Source organism: Cygnus olor, chromosome 7 (assembly GCF_009769625.2).
Source record: "Cygnus olor isolate bCygOlo1 chromosome 7, bCygOlo1.pri.v2, whole genome shotgun sequence".
NCBI classification, from domain to species: Eukaryota; Metazoa; Chordata; class Aves; order Anseriformes; family Anatidae; genus Cygnus; species Cygnus olor.
The window spans coordinates 6607017-6627350 of record NC_049175.1 but is presented as its reverse complement, the minus strand read 5'-3'; the positions used below and the strand labels follow the sequence as shown (position 1 = coordinate 6627350).

Here is a 20334-nt window from a genome sequence, read left to right as displayed (position 1 = left end):
TGACAGAACAGTTCTGAAAAATCGTAGCCTCCTTTTACTAGACTGCCAGATTACAGGTGCAGTGCTTATCATACACCATCACGATATGGATGATATATTTAGGAATAATATAACAGAGAATTAGACTGAGAATTTGAGCAAGAAGCTGCCCTACTTCTGGAGGAGAAAGGCCAGTTTCCCTAGTTGTATGCTTTTAAGGCTTTGCTTCTTCTTATTTCTGAGATGCACAAACTTTTGTTAGACAAATTGTCGTATTTATTTTTCTTCCTCCCTTCTTCTATTATTGTTAAGAGTGCCATGCGCAACCAAAATTAAACTTCAGGACTCAGAAATTAGATGTCTCTCTCAATGTGCCATCTTTTTCACTTTCCAGCTTTTCAGACTGCACCATTACAATTGCATGCTTGACAGCTTTTTCATTTTCATTTCATTTTACTGGATGTGTTCTTAAAAGAAAAATAATTTTTTTATGTCAAATATAATTAGATGAGGGATGGCCTGCAATAATACCCTCCATCCCCTGAAGTATAGAAATAAGTTATTTATAAATATGTTTTTATTTACTTTTCCCAGAAAAAAAAATATTTTTCTTTAATTCTCCAGTGACTGATGACAAAGCATTCCACGAGTCCTCGCCCTGTGAGTTTTATCTACGAAGTCTTTGCCAGATCTTTTCTGTGCTTCAGTGAGGGTACACATAGGTCTTCGCAAATAGCACAGGCCAGCATTACTTGGTTCTTATGCTTAGAAACAGTCCCAGCTCCCTGAGCTGTAATGCTTTTGTGGCTCCAACATTTGGGAGGACTTCTCACGCTCTCTATGGTGGCAGTGGTAAGTGGGAAATAAAAATTGCCTAAAGTAATATAAAAATAATTCAAGGATTGGTTCATGTATATATTAAGGCTGACCCCAACTCACTCACTGCAAACTTAACGTGTCAACACTTCTCCTACTATGTGGATCAACATTATTGGAATAGAAATATGGAAACAGAATTCAGGCATGTTGATCCAACATGCTAGCTTCCTTCTGCCTCACCAGGCTGATATACTGCAACTCTGATCTGTTTTATATTTGTTTTGTACGTTATTTGTAGTCCTGCTACTCCTAAAATAAATCTACTGACAAAACACTTTTTTTCAGTCTAATTTTTTTGTGCTATCTCTGTCTGTCCAGCAAGCTGAAATATTTTGGCCCAGAATCAAAATACGATGGTTTGGACAAGTTGCATCTGAGAACTGCCCATGTGGCAGAGACGCTCTGCCCAGCAGGATGGCTGGCCTCCCTCCTTGCGTCACACACTTGCGATACACAGGGGCCATTCTTCTTCATGGGATTAAGTGATATACTATGACAACTCCCATCCCTGGGACATCACAAAAGCTAGATTTAGGTTGAAATACGCTTCTTGATGCAAAGTTTTTTTTTTTTCTCCTTTTCTCCTGCTATTGTTTCTCCTTTTTGTATATATATATACGCCACATATATATATATATACACACACACATATTAACTGTGATTTTTTTTCTGTGCAAGACAAAAAACTACACCGGAAAAAACCTATATTTCATTGGAAGACTTCCCCCATGGCCCCCACCCACAGTCCTGATTAAACTGGCACATTTACAGTAGCACTCATCATATTATCAGGTATTTTTACAAGCCATTTTCTTCCTATCATCATCTTCCTACTTTTCTTCAGGTGCAGAGACTGTTGAACTGCTATTAAATATTTCTGTCTAGAAAATAGGAAGAAAGGTTGATTTTCATTCCAGCTGGGCAAAATCTTTTGACTTGCAGAACCTCCCAAGTTACTCTAATCAATTAGAGAATACATTTATGTTTTGTTTTGATCATCAGCTAATTTTGATTCTTCCAGTTTGTTGATTAAGCTCTGATTAAGTATTTGCCTGTGACAACATCCAATCCTTTAATGGTGTCATATTGTGAAGAATTCATTTAAAATACTTAACATTTCTAACTTTGCATGACACTGATTTTGAAAACAATAACATAATGAACAGTAAAGGACAATAGTGACCAGCAGCTAATGAACTAATTTTTGTCCACACCCCAAAACTTATTTTGCATGTATCTTGAACATTTCTATAAAGGTCAACCAAAGCAACAAGTATTTCTCCACTGTAAATCTGGAGGTTCAGTTAAGCAATTAGTGGACAGAAAAACAAGTAAATGTGTAGAATGCTAATGGTTAAAAACTTCACTGAAAATCTCCAGAAGTCACTGTACCTTTTCTGTACTACAGACCAAACAAATTTCTCCAAACAACATTTAAGAAAATCCTCTCTGAACTAGCACTTGTTATTTTTTTTTTTTGTCAAAGAGCATTCTGATTAAGCATGCTCTCCCTTCAAAACACAGCCCTTTTATCTTTATAAGGATAAAGGACGGAAGGATTTGAAGGAAGACAAATCAGTTTGGGTAACACACAGACTGATCCGTAACAGTCTTGATGTAACAATCCTGACGACATGAAAATGTTCCAGACCTTATCTAACTAATAGGCATTTTTTTACTTCTTTAAATGACAAATAAAGGTCTACTTAAAAATACTTATTGGGTGGATAACATATCATGCTGCACACCTTTCTATTGAAACCACTCACTAGAGTAAATATAATTCACGGAGAAAAATATGTCAGTATGCTATAGACATTCAAGCAAAATTAAGCGAGCCAACTGAAGTGCAGTCATAACCAAACCTTCCCAGGGAATGTTGCTTCCAAAGCTTCCATAACAATGTGATTCTATTTTGTTTCAGCAAATCATAATCCCCCCATGATACTCATGATAATCAGGTTAACAGGACAAATGGTGCCAATGGGCAATGCTTCTGGAACTACAACACAAACCATAAACCATATGAAGAAATAACTTTGACCAATACCAATGCTGAGCTCTCTAGGATCTATGGTTAAATCATGATGTGCTAGGTAGACGCACACAGAAACCACCTTTCAATTTCAGCAGATCACACAGCTTCCCTGACGCCAGAAACTGGTTGGATCCCCAGAACTAACACTGCAGTATAATATGCAACTGTTTTTATTTTATGCAATGAAGGACAGAATGAATCACATAACTGGAACAAGCACTGGGCTCTACAGAGTCATCTCTCTATTTGCTATAAGAATTAAAGGGAGTTTTACCTCTTACTGAAGGAAAATAGGATCATAACAATGAATTATTTTGCAGTTTAGAGCCATGCCTTTCTCTGAAACTACAGAATACACCCATCTTCACAGTAAGGAAGTTTCCACTCATTTACATTCCTTCATGCTTGAAAGAAACATCCCACTCTGCTATGCTGACTTGCTCCTCAATCATTAGGCCCTGACCATTATGGTAAATTGAACCATTGACCAAAAGGACTGCCCGCTGTAGTAAGCACAAGGCTTCTTCCACCAAAGAAAGCCACAGAACAGAAGACATGTTTTTATGTAGGGCACAGGTTAAGAAACTTATTCTTTGCTGAGGTAAAATAGGCCTTTGAACTTCTTTGGTAAGCTGCATGTTCACAATGTTCAATAAAAATATTAAAGAACATCAATGCAAACAATAATCACCTGAGACTGTCGAGTGGTCTGGTACACATAATGTATGCTTATGTCCTCCATAGCACGGCAAATTCTTAAGGACTGTCCTCTTTGTTCTCATATTTTCCTCACAAGCTGTCAATTCATGAACAAATGTAAGCCCCACATGTATTTAAGCATCCGGTGTTTTGAACCAGCAATAGGACTCCTGAATTTACCACTCTCTCTTTCTGCAGTGCTCATTAATATTCTGAGTTACTTCACAATTAACAGCTACTGCATGTGATTTATGGGGACGTGAAAAAATGTGAAAAAATATTAACTTTATAAATAGCAAAATGAAATAGAAATGGCAGTAGGTAATGTTTTGTCATATTTACAGAAAGTGAAAAAAAATCATATCTTGAGATTTTCTGATTCTTTTTTCTTAAAAAAATCCCACAGATAAGTGAAATATTTACATTTCTCCCTATAAGTAGTTTGCTAATAGGAAACCATTGTTCTTCTCCAGTTCCAGTCTAGAGAAGAGATGCGGTCTATTAAACAGGTGATCTTGCTTGAAATACTACTGATGATGTATTAACCCAGGCAAGCTTTAGCAAAAATTATATGCAAGCAAAATTCCCACCTACTTGGGCAGCAAGCAGTCAAACTTGTATGCTCTTTGAGATGATGCCTTCCTGGTATTGTGACATTTAGATGCATTATTCATTATATGGTCTAGCTGCCACCACCGTGATAAATTCAGTCACACCTTTCTCAAAGAGCTTTACACACATGTATGTGCTTCTTACTGGTGTTAACATTGCAGATGCTATAAGCATTCCCTGTGTCTGATAGTTCTCAATAAACCCCACATCCAAGTTCTCAAATTCCTATTATGAATCTGTAAACACCTTGCTTACAGCTAGGGTAATTTATAGGAGAAAAGTTCTTTTCTTCCAGGGCCTCCTATTTGTGACCACCACCAATCCCTGCTTTAGATCCATGATTACTGAATATCCAATTCAAGGTAGATTGAATGAAAGGCAAGAGAACCAAGAGCTGCAGATCATGTAAGGCAATCAAATTAGTTTCCCATTTGGAACCGTGGCTTAATTGTAATCTGCTATTTAGCAATCTGAGAGAGGTTGGATTGCATTTTCCACTTCTGCTGAGCTTGACCAATCTTTTACAGTAAAACATTTGGCTTTCAGGAAACTGTGCCTTCTGCAACTAAACCATTTTACTCTAAAGGGTATCTAGAGACTATTACACAAGCTCAGGTAACAGTGACAGATTTCAGTCTACTGTGGTTAAAATGTTTCACTGAAAACATGTTTTCAGACAGGATGCCAATATCTGTCATAATCAACTTCAAGCTCTTGCTGAGTAGCCTTCTTGCCTTGCCTAGTTCTCCTGAGGACTAGGTTAGACAGTTATCACAAGAAAGGTTTTCCATTTAAATGCATCAATCCTTCCACTTTGAAGTAGCAGGTACTATATAAGAGAACACAGTGAGCAAGTTCAGTGGATGTACTCACGCCGCTTGGAGGCACTTAGTGTTTGCTTGCCTGTTGGTTTGAAGCTGTGCAACTGCGTAACAACAAAGCCTAAATTATCACTCCAATTGTACGTTTAAGAACAACATTCAGTCCAAGTAAGACATAGCAGACTGAATAATTAATTCCTTTTGCCATTCTGATGCTGGCAAACTTTGTGACTCCACTAAATTATTTTCTTATATTATGATCTATTCCATGTTTTATTTTACATGATATATATTTTAAAGGCCAGGTTACATTACAGAACCTAGTAGAATTGCTTAACATTTATCTCACTGCAGAAGAGCAGGATCTTTTACTGTCTTCTCAATTATTATTATTTTGCCTATAAAAATACATTATAAATTGAACAGGCTAGAGCTAGGAAATTTTTCATGTCTTTACAAGTCAAATAATAGAATAAGAGTTCACAGAGACATATGGAAGTATATCTTCTTTTATCCTGAGGCCCTTTAAAATAGAGAACATCCAATAGAACAATCAGGGAAGTCTTCACTTTCGACAGAGAGCTTTGAGGAAAACGCTGGATCCCTTTATGTATAGCGGCATGACTACTTTAATAACGGAAAGCTGTCTAGCTGATCTGAAGTTATACTGTGGACACACTCCTCTTTTTACAGCTATCGGGGGGAAGGTGCCATAAAATGCCTCCACAGGCCTAATTCTATGATGTGGATTTTGACAGAGATGCTGTTCAGAGTCATGAAAACAAAAGCTCCATAAAATCTGAAGGAAACAGTGCAAATTGAATCTAAATGGGCCCCAGCACAGTAAAAACAAAAGCTTTTCTCGAAAAGCAAGCTGTCTTTTCAGTCCCTTCCAATAGTTTTTACTTGCATTTTACTATATCACTTTGCTGATCAAGCATTCTTAAAAAAAGCCAGTTGAATAGAGCAGGTTCCTGTCCTCTAAAGATGAAACAATATAAGTTGCAAATTACTAAGCATCAGTTACCTGTCAGCAATTGTCTTTGCTATAATTATGGTATTTTGCCAGTAGCTTTTATTGGGGTAGGCTAAAATGTATTGCTCATCTGAGATAACTACTTCTTTCATGTGAACTTTTTGAGGCTTTTTGGCAGCTTTGGCTGTTCCAAAGGTATTAACAAATTAATACATCCATATACAGAACATTAAGGTTTCCCAGGTGTCCATTTAAAAGTACAACAATAGTGAAAACTGGACAATTCATGAAACTGTTTTTAGTCTTAATCTAACTTGGATGGTCTTGAAGTTTGTCTGCAATTACATCATTAAGGTGACTTTAAAAAAAAAAAGAAAAAAGCAGCAAATAGCTTAAAGAAGAAAAGGTCCAAATCTGTCACCGTGTCACAAAAACATGACAGTATTATTAATAAAAGGTGATAATTCCAAGCATTGCATAAGGAGAGCAAAATGACTCCCATCCAATGGAGAAAACAAAATTAATACCTTAATTCAACAGCATGCCTTGTGCAACCTCAGTATAAGTGTATGTACTGCTTTAGCATTTGCAGACAGTAGATGCCAAGCCTACTTGTCAGAAGACCATGCTTTCAGGGATGGTAAAAAAAAAAAAAATGGTTTGAAGAACTTACCAATTATTTGCACAGACCAATTTGAGAAGATGCACAATGTCAACATATGAAAGTCAAACTTATAAAGTCTCATCACTACATCATTCTGAACAGCCCAAAAGCGCTCAAAAGGCTTTCAAAAGCAAAAGCTACTTCTTTTCAAAATACAAACAGAAAGGCTAACTTCTATAATGAAGAGCAAACAATAAAAATAAGAGAACTTGTAAATGAAGATCTTACCGTGTTCTTGGTGGATAAATCTTTTTTGGAGGGCTTGGCTTAAATCCAGCTCAGTCACTTTCTGGGTTTTGGCAGACTGCATGGTCTTCCAAGCACCAGGAAAAGCCTCTTTGTCAGCTTGTACTTTTGGCAGGTTGTCTGTCCCCCATTCTCAGCGATCTCCACTGTGCTGCAAACTCTCCTGTCGCTGGGCTCCCCTTCCTGTCTGCCCTTGTGCTCTGAAAACTTCTCTCCCAGTGGCATGTACAATAGCTCCAAGAGCAGAAGTGTCTCCCTTCCTCTCCACGGAATCCCTCTTCACACGGCCATTTCTTTTCTGAAGAACATTAAAATAAATAAAATACATATCAAGCATCATGATACGGAAGAAACATTTGTGGAATACATTTTTCCTTATCTTTTTCCACATTTCTCCTCAACTCAGAAGTTCTTTTAAATTTCTATATAATTTAATTAGTTTGAAACGATTTTAATTCTTTAAATCACTAAAGCTCATTAAGATACATCAGTCAGTCAGAAAGTACAGAGACTGAAGATACTACAGTTCTTTGTGGACTGGTACTTTATTCCTTGCTAATAGCAAACTCACATAGAGAGGTGTGACAGGAAAGAAACTTAACCAAATATCTAATTATCAGACCTCAAATTCTTCTACTGTATTTGCCACTGTTCTCAGCGTAAAGTGTTGTGCTCCTGTGTATTCCTGGAGAGCTTAAACTGCACAGATGAACAGTGCACATAAGACAACAGTGTGTCACGGCAGTTACTTTTCTTCTTCCTCAGACCACTACCGGTCCCTCAGGACCTGATTTAGCTTCTTTATATCTTAATTAAGCAAACATATAGATGTGACATATATATACATTATTATTCAAAACTAGTCTGTCTGAGCACTGAAATGTCCACCACCAGTAGAATTGTTTCAGATTCCCAAACACCATATTGGTAGGGAATATGGATTTTGCACAGCAGCCGTGATCCACTGCTCACTCTGAAGTTTTAGGAGGAAATGCTGTTCTTAAAAACTTTTTACTCAGATGTCCTCTGGAAACAAAGCTTATTCAGTCACTTGTCTATCATCTCTGCCTTGCCATTGCTGTTCCTACAGATTTTCTGAAGACCCATAAATGAACAGCTAAGAGATTCAAAGCAATGCCCCAGATGAGGGCGAGGCAGGCTTGCTTTGGTCCTCAGAGTTTACTTGGCAGACATTAGCTAGCCAATTAACACACACATCCATTAGGACCAGCTGCAGAACTGCTGTCTCTCTGGTGGTGTTTGGAGTATTGTGGTTGGGGAGAAGGATTAGGAAGTAGAGATGGAAAAATCTGAAATTAAACAGGCTGCAAGATTGTTTCTGCTGAGTAACAACAGCATACACCAACTGCTGTTACTGAATAAGGCTGCTAACCTTATGCTATATCTAAGTGTTAATGTGTTTTTCATCTTTAAGAACCCCATCTTTGAGGCAGTTGTTATAACACAACTGCCTCAGGACGGAGGGAAGGTACTGTTCATGGAAGGAGGTACTGTATTAATAGAGAAACTGGAAAGAATTGGAAAAAAGAATAGTCCATTTTCCTCAGACCTTATTACTTCTCAGGTGGAAGGTGGTCTTTAAAGCCTTTTCCCCTTTCTTACTGTTTTCTTCCTTTCTTAACATTGTTTTTGATTTTTAAGGTGTCAATTTACTTTTTCTCCCATTCCTAGAAACAGGGCTTCCGGCCTAGAGCCTCCAAAAACGTCTTCTAGTCATCTAACAGCTAAATAAATGACCAGATTTAGAATCCAATTACTTTTACCCATTACTTTTAGAACATTTACAATACATATATAGGGACTTCTGTGGTCCCTTCCAGCTTCAACTGTTTTATGATTCTATGGTTGTAACATATAATCTTTATAATCCAAGAACTGAGACATTCTGTCTGCTGAGAAAAGAACGAATGCTGGCAGACCTAAACAAATCATTGGTTTTGCCATTTCTGTTTAGGGCCATGAACACTACTGTTGAGGGATTTCCCCAGCACTGCAAGAAACAGAAGCCTGGCAGTAAGAAAGAAGTCAGTTACTCATCTTGCTTTTACATCCAGTCCTTGGGGTTTTCCAATTTGTCTCTCTTTTTGAAACCAAAGCATCTCACAGAAATTCATTTTTGTAGGGGTGGTTGGCAGAAAGGATGGCTCAATTGAGATAAGCTGAGAAATCATGTACTGGGTTTCACTGCACACAAGCTCAGCACTTTATTAATACAAACTTATTTGGGGACCACTAACTATGCGATGACCAGAATCAGAGTACTGATAACCACGGGCATCTTGCTCCCTACTGACGGTGCAGTTCTTTGAGCAGATTGTTGCATGACTGTCATTCACATCAAACATTGAAAAAACCTCTCCACTTGGGTATACACTCAGGAAGTTCATACCCTCTAGCGTAGGGCAAGCAATGAGAATTTGTTATGCACCAGGAGTTTTGATGAGGGAAAACGCAGTGTCTCTTCTCTTTTTCTCTGGATTAAGCTGAAAAAACCCCAGAGATTTTCCATTGCTGTTTGTTTTTCTCTTAGAGGAGTCATTAAAACTGATTGCTCTGGCTGATTTACAGGAACTCAGGTTAAAACAATAAAGAACTAAAATGCTTACTGAGAGGATAATGCAATTTGCTTTGCTAGTTATATCTTTGCAGGTGGGCACAGCTCTAAGTCTGAACATTCCCACAAAAAATATCCTCAAAGCGTCATGTTAATAGACAATAGAAAACAGAACTGTTTTCACAGAAAGGATAATTCCTGGAGGCAGAATATTTGCTACTGAAATGAACTAAATTAACTTATTAAATTAACATTGTGTGACTTACACAGATTCTACAGACTAACCCCTTCACCTCCAGTTACAACCTGTTTGCTACTCATAGGAAGAACAAACTAGATTAACCCTCTACCCTGTCAGATAATTTTGTTAATCAAATACTAAAAAAAAAAGCCACGTGATCTGAGTTTTCATCCCAGTCCACAGCTGAATACAGATGTGCATCATTCTAAGCCTTTTCAAAGTGGTAATACTTTATTATAAGTCAAAAACATACACACCTCTCCAACAAACACTCTAAAAAAAATCCTTGTTATTTTTAAGCCAATGATCGAGCAATCAGCTAATATCCACTGCAAGTGTCTGATGGGAACGTGGCAGAGAATACTCGGCCTGCTTGGCTAGAGCTGTGTGGCATGTGAGAAAGCTTTTAATTAAAACTGTACGTTCAACACCTGACCATCCCCTTCACTTATTCCTTGGGGAATACAATTCACTGCTTCCAAACATAGCTATTCCATCTTGCCCTTTTGGATAAGCTAGCCCTGATGAAACACAGAGCCTGATCATTCATAAGCCACTTTTCCTTAATATCTTGCACCAACTACTTTCCCAAGGTATGTTGTGTGAAAAGTACTGGTGGGTACATTTTGATACCTTACGTTCTGTTTCTCTGGAGTCCAGTCCTGGGCTAATATTGTGCAAGTTTTCTTTAGCTGGAACACACGACTGCCCATGGCTGATAGAACGCACACACATTATTTATGCTAAGTACTCTTGGAGCCCTCCATTACTGCCATGACACGGGAACTATACTTGGATAAATGAATCACCCAATCTGAAACTAGGGTCACCCTGCTGCAGATATTTGGTGTAAGCATTCCCCTTCATTTGGTTATTACTGCTAAATCCTCAAAAGGGCAAAGGAAGACTTGAATGGACCACTCAGGGCTTCTGCCTGCCCCAAATCAACTACAGCATTTCTGGCAGATGGCTCTTTAACCACTCTTTAAAAACCTCCAGTGAGTAAACTTCCCCTGCCTCTATATGTGATCTAGTCTAGTCCTTAACTATCTTTGTCATTAGAGCATTCTTTCTGCAAAGTTCCTCTTAAATCTGGTTTTGTTCCAATTTAAGCATGTTACTTTTTGTATCACAACTTGGACAGGTGAACAGTTTGTTCCCCTTCCTCTTTGCAGAAACTTTTAAAATATTTGAAGAGTCAACTGTCTTTTCTTTGGGCTAAAATCCGTCTCCTTCTGTTTTTCCTCACAGGCCAGTAGAGTTTCAAAGTGGATAAGAGGACAAGGCAGGGAATATGAGGTCACATTCTACCACTGCCTCAAATTTCATTCTGAGGAAGTTAAAGCAGAGTTAAAGGAGAGTCAAGACACTAACAGAATTTGAATTATACTCACAGCTGAAAGTTTCCTCTCCTTCAGCAGTTTTAGGAGTCTTACCAAACTAACAAAGCAACAGAGTTCAGAAAGGCTACAGACAGCTAGGGCTACATCTGAAATAAACTCTGAAAGAGTAGCAGAAAAAGCTATTTTCATTCTTTTGCTGATCAGCTCTAAAGATTCACATTTACATAGTAGCAAACCTTTCTAGCTGAAGAGTTCCTCCTTACAACATAGAAGACATTTCCCAAGCCACCAGGGCTGCTGGGCTGACAACCTCAGCAATCAGTGAGTGCAGCTGAGGTCTCAGTGCATAGGAGAGTGTTAACACTTTCTCAGCCAGTTGTTGAGTACATGCTCCACGTACCTTGCACCAGCCCACCTGGTGATTATGAAGTCATCCTTGGTATTTCTGAGTGCTTTAAAAATCATCCTGGGTGTTCCTGATTGAGAAATCGGCATAACAATATTGAGTATTTACAAACAAACGCATGAATATGGAACTTCAGTTTTTAAGAACAACAGCTTTATCAACCATTGCAATGTGAAAGTTAGCTTGCTAGATTGCTTTGTTAGATTTGTGTTCATTTACTTTCTATGTGTTAGGATTTTTACTGACAAACTCAGTACTTTGTACAGTACCCATCTCTCAGAAAGGAAAGCACAAATGGAGCTGAGCCACACCTCTGACACTGAAATTAAGCAGAGGTGGTTTGTTTAGCAATATGGTCCGTCAGCATGAATTTGGACTGCATTCTTGCTCACAGAGAGCTGTATAATATGCAAAGCCCACTACAAATAGAGAATCTCATAATTATTGAGATAGTTCAATACGTTAAGAAAGCAATCTCAAAATGAAGTCTGCAGTTGGATGTACGCAGACAGGCCTTGTAGGTTTCTATGCTAAGCATCCTGAGGAAGGACCTTTATCACGTGTTCAAAATCATCCAGAGGAAAAGGCACAGCTTCACAACATCTCATAAAGACTAAAAATGTTTGGCTGTATCTGCAGATAATACAAGCTGGAAATTCCGTAGGTATTTTGGTGTTTTAATAGGTGTTAGAAACTCCATAGGTATGGAAGTTAAAAAAAAAAAAAAAAATCAAATGCGCACTATTTTCCCCTCCATAGGTTGGTAATGAGATAGTTTATATAGATTTTTTTAAAAAATCACTCTGCTGGACATAGAACAGTAAATATGTAGGAAAGCTGCTAAACCTCATGAGAACCTTCCTGATAAATGGGCTTCCTTTAATCACATAGATAAGAAAACAGAATTTTATTTCATATCTAGCCTTTATGGAAAAATGCAGTGCATAATTCTAAGTACTACAATGATAGTGTTACAGAAAACATATTTATCCTTTATCCTTCCATCTCAATTTTGGTTACTATAATTTTTAGATGTATGACTGAAAAAAATGCTGTTTTATAATAGTGAAACTAGAAAAGATTAACAAAACCCAGCTTCTAAACCACAGGTCTCCAAATGACATACAGAATCTCTACTCCAGCTAACTGGGTGTACACTGCATCTCTGCTCCAGTTAGGGGACACTGAGGTAGAGAGCAAACAAACAATTTATCTAAGGTCACGCAGAGGCAGAGACAGCCATGATGCCTGAGTTTAAAGCTTGTGCTCCTTTGACTAGTAATATCAGTAACATTTACATCATTGCAGTCTGCTATCATGCCAGGTGACGCCCACTCTAATACCAGCACAGGCAATTTACATGGTCTACAAAGGGCAAGCAGATTCATTCATTTCATCAGTATATACAATAGATAGAGTAAATAAAGTGGCCATAAAATAAGTAGGAAGCAAAACAGTGGTTACCTTACATTCCACATTGGTCTTAAGTGTCTCACTTTATAACAAGTGTTTAGTTCAGTTTATGAAATGTAAGACACGTTACTTTGAAGCCATATATGTCTGTCAGAGTGAATCCTTGATCTGCCCTTGATGGATGACATTGACAGACAGTTGGCATTTCAGGACAGTCTGTGCGGCACTTCCTGGCTGTACATGGGGAAGAAAAGAGGAAAAAAAAGAAAGTAATTATGATCACCAAAGACACAAAGTTCCTTCTGCCTTCATCCCTATTCTATGAGCATTCCCCCTGCACCCTTCACCTTCCACATTATTAACGATGTATTTAAGAATGGAATAAAAACTAACACTGAAGCCACTCATCTAAGGCAGACTGGAAATGTCAGGTTGAAATCACAGGTTGCAGCATGGAGATATAAAAGAACTCCTGGCCTTTACAATTTTTTGGTCTGATTTGTGAATGAAGTGTGGATACCTATGGGAGACATTCATTTTCCAAATGGCTTTGGGTAGCATATCTCTAAATAAATACATAAGCAAGCCCTTTCTCTCTTAAAACTTTGGTAGTTGTGTTCACATTATAATTGCTAAGTGATATTTGTGTTCAAAACAACACATTAATCATGAGAGACATGACCTTTAGAAAGATAACATTCTCACTCTATGTTTTTTTTTTTGTTGTTGTTTTTACCTTGGGACAAGATACTGCATAAGTTAAGGCAGGTCACAATACTAGTAGAAGAAAAGATAGATTCATTTAAATCATATCAGCTATAATTTCATGTAAGAAAAAATACAGTTATATGAAATTGTTTCTTCAGTGTTCAGCAGTGTCGTGTTCTGTAATCTTCTGTTTTAATTACTAAATATCGTTTTCACACGCTGATTTTACATCTAACCAATAGTATCTTTCCAATAAAAAATAATTTGATATTAGAAGGAAGGTAGAAACTCCAGCTGAAGTCAGAATACTTGAAATGGAAAAAAAGATTGTGTAAAAATAAAAAAAAATAACGACTTTTCAGGGCAGGGTTGTTTTTTCTTTTTTCCTCCCCCCCCCCCCCCCTTTTTTTCTTCAGTGGTGTTCAAAGTATTTTGCCTGGAGAAAAGAGAAGCAGCTTAAGCCACACCTTTCTAACAGACCCACAGAAAGTTGGCTCTGTTTTGCTCCCTTTGAAAATCTCTATTGTAGAGGTCATTTAAATGAAAGTCATGATGAAAATGACTTAAGAAAACATACACTCTCCTACACTTGCACACATGCATGAACACATCTACAATTCATCAAAACTGGTGAGAGAAGGGCTCAGAATCTGAAAAAGCGAAGTTTATCCTTAAGAACCATCCAAGCTTTTTGGTATGAACGGGCTTGGGTTTGTACCCTGGATTTGCATATCCCATCCCCTGTAGTATAGTTATGTGACCTGTTGGAAATGAAATTGCATGTCATGAAATAGTGCACAACCCCATAAATAATTAGTGTTTCCATTTTCCAAAACAAATTGATAAAAATGATATTTACCTTAGTTATTTCAGCCTAAGAAGCTTTGCCAGACTTGTGATGTTAATTCAATCTTCTACGGTTGGAATGATAAAAAGAGAGATTTTTAAACTGAATCCCCTTGCCAGCATCAAGGGCAGGTTGGATTTATATGAGTTACAAGAAGTTCAGAGTCAGCACAAATGCCTTTTAGGATACAACAAATATTGCAAGGATTATTATTATTACTTTTTAAGGAATCTACTCAAAGCAGCCATTCTTCTAATTCACTGAAAGGAAGAACGCCATTTACAATACGCAGTGGCAGTTTCAGCCCATATATTTTAGCAGTCCTGAGTCAGGTATCATTTGCAACAAAGGTATTCTGTATTTTGGTGGTAGCAATACACCTTTCCAGAGAATACACAGCTGAGTAGAAACCTCAGCAATCAAGTGATTCTGAAAGCAGATATTGTCCTTGCACTTGAAAACTGTAACTCGATGGCAGATATCCATCAGTGCTTCACAGTCCCACTTCAGCCTAGTTTAAGGTCAGACACTTCTGCAGAGAAATGTGAATTCACTTCACATGAATTAAAAATAAAAGCAAACCTTAGCAGATGGAGGTACAGATTCAGGCAGCATTCAACAAATGTTAATTTACAATACTTGCAGGAATCTTCAGCGACTCCTCTGAAACTTAAGGCCTGAGATCCTGTCAGGATTGCAAATGAAGTCAACCAAGCAAATTTGGCTGCTTGATAGAAAAGTGACAGTTGAAAACAAATGCAGTTGTCAATTTTGGCCCAATGTTGGTTGTTGGAGACTGATGTATAAATTAGGGACAGAACTGCTCAAAAGTCAAAACCATCCTACAAAGGATATCATAGTCATTCAGATGGAAGGAACCAGTCCCAGCTTATTTCAGTCCTGTTTGCTAGGAAAGAAATTCAAAGATTACCCAGATTAAACCTTATCAATTTGAGCTGTCTACATTTCTGTTAGTACCCTGAATTATTTTGGGACACAGACCAATGAGAATGATATGACAACTTCAATTTGTTTTTTGTTTCGTACATTAACAAAGTTTGTAGGTGCTCCCAAAGAAGTTTGAGGACAAGTATGATAAGACATGGATAATTTGGACACTAAGGGGCTTGCTGTTTGGTCACAATCGCATGTCTGGGCTGGAGTGAGAGACACAATGCAGATACATAAGAGTCCTCAGCTGCACAAAGATTTGGTTATGCGGCAACAAAGTACAGCCTGGAGTGTCTTAATATGATAATGAAATTGATCTGCGGCATCATAATATGCAAGCAAACAAAACAACAAAAGATCTTTTCAAATCTGCAATCCAATCCAATCATATGGTCATTTATAGCTGTCCAGATAGCTATTTCCATACACTAGCAGATCAGGCAGATTCATTCAGAACCCCAGAAATGCCACACACACTCACAGAAGAAAGAAAAAGAACGAAGGGAATGTATGGTGCAGTGTAGAAACGAGGCCTTTTATTCTGCTCCTGCTATTCTGGAAAGCATCAGTGTAAGTAGATGCTGAGAAGATGCAGCAGGGTGTGATTCATGTTATACATAAAGGAAGGATGATCTTCAGGTGGTTCAGCTGTTAGCATAGCCGGCCTGTTGGCTATTGTCTCCACCTGCTTTTCCCTTTCAAGAGTTTGCTGTGTTAGCAGTGGCACTTGGCAGCACCTCTGCTTACCCACTCCATGTCATGGGCAGCGTAAGCGAGTCTCCAGGGAGGAGGTGACCAGTGCCACGAGTGGCCAAGCCTGGGAGGTACAGGGCACCCCAGGCTGTCCTTCGCCAGAGCTCTGACCTCCGCTGCTGGGGGGGTGCTGTTACCACACTGCAAAGAGGACCTAGAAAGAATAGCAACGCTGGGAGTGTTGGTACTTGCCAAGGACTCAACATTTTGCAAGTCAGCAGGCCCCATGACAGAGCTGCACACAACTGCTTAGCCAAAAGCTTTTAGATGCTCCAGCTTTTCGTGTGTTAAACTCATGTTAGAGCCCTCTGAGTGACTCTTTTCTCTTTTCGGAATAGCTTTTATTAGCTATTAGCTTAGACCATTTGCTTCATTTTGGAACTAACTGAATGTAATGTTCAAAAGTAATGTTCAAGCACAATGACAAAACTCAAGCAAAAAAATCTCCACAAGCTCAATCACAAAACCTCCCAAGCTTGGTTAGCAGTATTTATAACAATCCACAAAACGGGTTTACTCATGTTCCTTGTAACCATCTATAATAAGTTTGTAACATCTATTTACCATTTATTAACTCCTAAATTACCATATGCAAATGGTCCCTTAATACAAATTGTTATTTAATCTTAATTAAGGATTTCATTTCTGGCCTTTTGTGAATTATTTGAATGACTCCATAAAGAAACAAGTTATTAAGTGATGTGTTTCTCGAAATAAATGGAGTGAAATATATTGCCTACATCTGCTGAAAGAACAGAAGCTGTGTCCCACCTCCTATTGCTAATAGTGCAGCAGCACGGTGCCACATTACCTGTCATGTGTCATGACAACCTTTCAATGAAAACTGATCTGATTTCCTCTCTCCTTTAGCTGCTGATTATTCCCCCTGGCTCAACTGAAGATGTTGTTTTAGGCTGTAAAGTTCAATATGTACTACGGTATCTTTGGAAGAATATTTCTTCTAATGACCACAAGCCTCAAATGGAAAATAAATACATAATTCCTTAAAGCTGTTTAAACTTTTGCAGTGAAGAAAATGAAAAATTTTTCAATGGTTCAAATTTCAGAATAAACATGGAGGAAATCTGTTCAAACATTTACATGCAAACACGTGTTCACACGTATTTTCATGACTGCAGTTTTCAATATGCTGGGCAGGTTTCTCAGCTGGTACAGCTCAGTAGAGTCCCAGTCTTTCAGTGCAAACAGTATCTATATGGGGGTACTTTGGTGGAACACAACCAGTTTAAACCAGCTGAGATTTTTTTCCTGGATTAGTTTCAAAAGCGTCTTGAAGCTCAAAAGTGAAATTTATTAAATGTGGCTGAACTTGCTTTCATTTTAAGCTGCAGGTAAACTCTTCAAGTAATTTCAATGCAAATACATAATTCAGCTCAGGTTCATTTGAAATGTGTGCACACAGACTAAGTATTTCTTTCGAATACTCAAACCAGATATATTTTCAGCTTCAAGTAAAATTGCAAACATTTCACACAGCTCAAATTCAAATCAAATTGCAAATTCAGATAACATTAACCTATAATTTTAGCAAAGCAAACTCCAGAAATTGTACCTAGTCTTATCACATAGCTCTCTGGGTTTTATTTCTTAAAATATACAAAAAGACAACCCTCAAATTCACATTTAACACAACACTCTCAGGTATGCTAATTGTGATTAAGACCCTAATTCCTCCTGTGGAAATAAATCAAAGTACTCTTATAAAAAACGTAGTACGGAAAAAAAATCAAAGATTTACCTTTCATCACTTTGCTTTTAGATTCTGTATGATTAGAAGTGGTTTGTGGAACATGCTTGAAAGGAAATGAGACATGGCCTGATACATATATCAGGTTAAATGCTTTATTTTGTTTTGTTGGCCTAAAATAGGAAAATAGGATGCATCTTTTATCCTTCTTTTGGATTACTTTCAATATATGTATATTTATGGCACACAAGATTTTTTTTTTTAAACAACAGTGCAAAACTTTGTAGAGGTGCACAGACAAGGTCTATCAGTTTCTAGTCTGTTTCTCTGTATGCAACAGAATATTATAACAAATCAGTAAGAATGAGAAACATGGAACTACAATTCTGCATTATTAAGCTTGGGTATTATGCATAAATTCTTGAGTGGGCAGTATTATGGTATGCAGTTTGAGAGGTTACTGGACTCAAAGAAGACAGTATCAGGATAGCTGAGAAAACAACACTGATTTAGCCATTCAGTGAAATGGAAAGAAAAAGAGAGGAAAATATCAAAAGTGAACATGCTTATCAGACAAGACAGTCATGCTCTCTCTAATGGTGCGTTAGAGATTTAAAACTCTAGATCCTCTTTTTATTTTTCTTCCCTGTGGCAGAAGAAAAAAGCTAAAACCACAAGTTTCTCCTCTACTGGAAATGTAATGGAGACTTACATTATTTTTTAATCATTCCGGTCTGTGATATTCTGGTCAAGTAACAAAGCCCTTCATTCCAAGAAGTTGCCTAGTTAACTATATCGCTATCCTATTATTAATCCACAGTGTCAGACAAGCTTAAGTCTTCCACACTGAACCTTCAAGAGATCATTAATATGAGAAACTCATTCAGTAGCAGAAGTGAAAATACGCTGCCAATGCAATGTCCACGATGCAGTGCAGCCTGTGGGGGTGATCCCTTATAAAACACCAGCTGTTACAGACCAGTGTGTCACATCCCTCTGGAAACAGGTTGCTGTGAGCCTGCCTTCGCATTGGAAATGCCATCACCTCAACACCCGCTGGGGTCCGTAGCTTCAGCTCATTTGATGGCCTAGGCTCAGCAATCTAAAACGCTTCTGCAGCTTTCAGGTAGAGGATGCAGCCACTGACTGAGCCTGCTGGGCACAGGTATTACTGGCAACACGTTTCTTCACCAGAGACTGACTCATCAGCATAGGAGTCAGGGCTTTCCTGGGGACATTTCAAGAGAGGGGATGAACATTACAAACTTCATGACCTTTAACGCTCAGGAGAAGGGGATTTTAACCTCACTTTTGTAATAGAATATACTTAAGCAAAGAAGAAATTCTGGAATCTACTACAACAATGTTGACCTCCTCTACATGTGTGAAGAAATGATGAGTGGACAAAAAAGAAATAGCAGATAGAGATATAGCATGGTCACTACACTTAGTGACTGTACTGTGTTCTTTGGGAAGATATTTTACAGTGTTGAGTGCAATATTTACATGCCTAAGTAGGTTACATCAGGCTAAAATAGAATTGCTCATTCATAACCTGAGAAAGGTGACACAGAAATCTCTGCCTGGGATTCAGTGATCTGTAATGGCAAGTAAGGTCAGCTAAGTAGCAAGCAGATAGTTTATGTTATATACCTATCTGTTAGGAATACACAAAGAATCTCTGGTTACAGAGAGGAAGTATAATCTTTTAGGTACACAGAAATTATGAATGAACAGGACCAGTAAGATAACATGCTTGCATGATTAAAAACTCCTCTTCAAGCATTTCTTCAGCTATACAGACCACCTAAATATGTATGAAATGGGAACAGAGCCAGTATTGCCTTCGGTCTAACTTGCACACTTAATTAACCCAAGAGTTCACAACTAAGTCCCACCATTATTTCTCTAGATCTTTGTAATCGTCTTAAAACGAACTAAAAAGCAAGCAAACAAACAAGCAATACTATGATTACATCTTCTAAAGCCTATGCCCCTAGTGTCTGCTGATAGCACAATCCAGACCAGATTTCCATATCTGACCCTTTGTTGGCTAGCTTGACGGTTGACTGCCAGGACCGTCATGCAGGGTATCTGAAGGCTGTTCCTGATGGAGCTCTGTCCGTTTGGAAGCTGGGCAAGAAGCAAAATTGTGCTGCAGCCACACCAAAAGCCTTTATATTTCCTAGCTCTTCTACATTTTAGAGACTTGCTATGAGTTAAAAGAGCATGAGAAGAGTATGGTGTGAGGTTCAGCAGCAGTTCAGATGTAGCAGCAATGATCTACATGCACCATGACACCTAACTCGTTCCTTTAGTGCTGCTGCTAGCTTTCAAAAGGAGCAATGAAACACCCCTGGTTCCAAGCACTGAAAAGCTGTATAAAACCCAGTGCACTGTGAGCACCAAAGCACCCTCCAGGGGACCTGCAGATCTAAATGAGATTTGAATGTTAATAAGTGCTGACTGACCTTT

General features: G+C 38.1%; 1 long non-coding RNA gene across 1 annotated transcript in view; it reads right to left on the bottom strand.

Moving 5' to 3' along the window:
• Positions 1-20334, bottom strand: part of LOC121073297 — a 300964-nt gene that overhangs the window by 87999 nt on the left and 192631 nt on the right. The window contains exons 5-6 of the long non-coding RNA XR_005821600.1: positions 12944-13122; positions 6897-7212 (exon numbers count right to left, since the gene is read on the bottom strand). This is a non-coding gene — a long non-coding RNA (uncharacterized LOC121073297). The remainder of the gene's footprint in view (positions 1-6896; positions 7213-12943; positions 13123-20334) is intronic.